We start from the raw sequence: 2,520 nt of genomic DNA on the forward strand, positions 1-2,520 counted from the left end.
ACCCAGCAGGCAAAGGCGCTTGCTGCCAAGCCTGGTGACCTGGGTTCGACCCCCAGGAAGCACATGGTGGAAGGAAGGAGCCCACTCCCACAAGCTGGCCCTCTGACCTCCCCAGATGTGCTGCGGCACACATGCCTGCACATACAATAAATAAATACGTGCAATTTTAAAAGTTTAAGCCAGGCATGGTGGTGTGTACTTGTAATCCTAGCATGGGGGAGGTAGAGACACGGGGATTCCTGGGGCTCACTGGCCAGACAGGCTTGCCTACTGGTGAGTTCCAGGTCAGGGAGACACCTTGTCTCTTTGGGAGGAGTTGGTGGAGGAGGTGAATAGTGTCAAAACGTATTATACAAAATTCTCAAAAATTGCTTAAAAAATGAACCTCTCCTGAAAAAAACCCAAGGTGGACAGCATGCAGACTGACATACACTTTACACACATGCACACTCGAGTACACACACACACACACACACACACACACACACACACACACACACTAAAGCAAAGACTGCACAGGTGAACCAAGCTGAGCTCTGGTAAAATCATCCACAGGCTGTTCCTATTCTCACCCGTCTTCCAAGCTCCAAGGTCAAAGCCACTCCACTCTGGTGGCTTTCAGAATGGCCAGGATCTGCTCCACTGGAATTCAGGCAGACATAGCAGTAAGTGGTCTGTCTTCTAACCGAATGGGCCTCCAGCCAAAAACTCATCTTATTTGGTGGTCAGGTTGTGCCAAACACGGCCTGGGATGCCTGGGTAATAACTGTGATAATGGAATAGGAAATATTTATGGGGGCTTACTGAATACCAGGGCTCTGTGGTAAGCACTGTGCATGTGGTATCTTGTACGCCTCAGGACTCCTTGCCTGGTTAGTTATTGCAGACTTCTGGATGCGGAAACAGAAAGGTTCGGTACTTTGCAAATGTCAACTACTTGCCCACCTGTATAGAAAAGCCACTCCTGGGCTATCACACAGTTGTAAGAGGCAGAGCTAAGACGTAAGAGACAGTGTGCACACCTGCAGGTCATCCTTTGGAGGCAGAGGTTGGAAGGATAGTGAGTTCAAGGCCAGCCTGGTCTACAGCAAGACTGTCTTAAGGAGGGAGGCTGGAGGTGTGGCCCAGTTGGCAGAGAGTTGCCTAGAATACCAGAAGCCCTGGAGTTCCACCCCCAGCAATGACGAGCTAGACATGCCTGCGATCCCACATTCTGGAGGTGTAAGCAGACACATCAGGAGTTCAAGGTCATCCTCCGCCACATGGTGAATCTGAGGCCAGCCTGGACTACATGAGACCCTGGCTCAAAAAGAATAAAGAGAGAAAGAAAGAAGAGAGAAAGGGGGGAAGAAATCAGGGAGGAGGGAACAATGTCCTACCCTCGTCCCACTCCACCCCTGCCTCATCAGCATACACAGCTACAATGCTGCCCTCTGCCCCTGGCACAGCGGGCACTGGCAAGACCCCAGTGAGCATGGCTCTGTCTGCACTCAGGTTGATGTGCAGGACCCGGACCAGAGCCCAGGAGTCAATGTCTGCTTCAGAAACCCGAGCCCCGGGCCTCCCCGGGGGACCATGGGAAGGCCTTGAACTCCACTCTGGCTCAGCCCTCTCTATAGATTCATCGCTGTGGATGGTTTTTCTTCGAGACAGGATCGTTTGGAAAGCCATAAATCCACATCCAGATGCCTGTGACGGATAATAAACTCGGCTCCAACAAGTCACTTGAGTGTCCATAAATCTAGCCTGTGCTTCCTTCCCCAGTACCTGTAAATCAGGAACCATCTCTGCCTTCTTCCCCACAGTCTCCAGTGGCTCCTATCTGCCATCTGTAACTCAGCAGGTGGCGAACGGGACAGCTAGCCCCCCACACTGTCCTCCTGTACCAGCACGTCCGTCATGTGGCTGACCCTGTATCCTACCATCTTCCGGGGGGTGGGGGGCTGTGTCTTTGGAGTTTTAGGACTTTCTTGAGCAGCTCTGAACAGCTGGACAGAAGCTGCTCCTGCCCCCCTCCCCCAACACAGTTTACATAAGCCTGAAAGCACTGTAGCCACTTGCAATTCCCTCCCAGGTACTGGAGATCTGAATTACCTTGCACTTGCTAGGCAGATGCTGTGCCACTCAGCACCCCAGCCCCTCACTGGGGGATTCTAGGCAGGTGTTCTACCACTGAGCCACACCCCAGCCCCTCACTGGGGGATTCTAGGCAGGGGCTCTACCACTGAGCCACACCCCAGCCCCTCACTAGCCCCTTTCCTTCCCTTCCCTTCCTCCCAATCTCCTCCCTCCCCTGCCCTCCCTTCCCTTTCCCTTCCCTCCCCTTCCCTCCTCTCCCCTTCCCTTCCCTTCCTCTCTTTCTCTCCTCTCCCCTCCCCAGGAGGACTCATTTTGGTTCATGGTTAGTTACCAGGAATATCAGGCCCATCGTGGCAATGAGAATTCACAACAGCACTTTCTTCTATGAGAAAAAGCAAGTCACAGAGACCAGGCACATCTAGACCTCAGCTTACCTATCTG

The sequence above is a fragment of the Onychomys torridus genome, chromosome 22 (assembly GCF_903995425.1).
Source record: "Onychomys torridus chromosome 22, mOncTor1.1, whole genome shotgun sequence".
Lineage (NCBI taxonomy): Eukaryota > Metazoa > Chordata > Mammalia > Rodentia > Cricetidae > Onychomys > Onychomys torridus.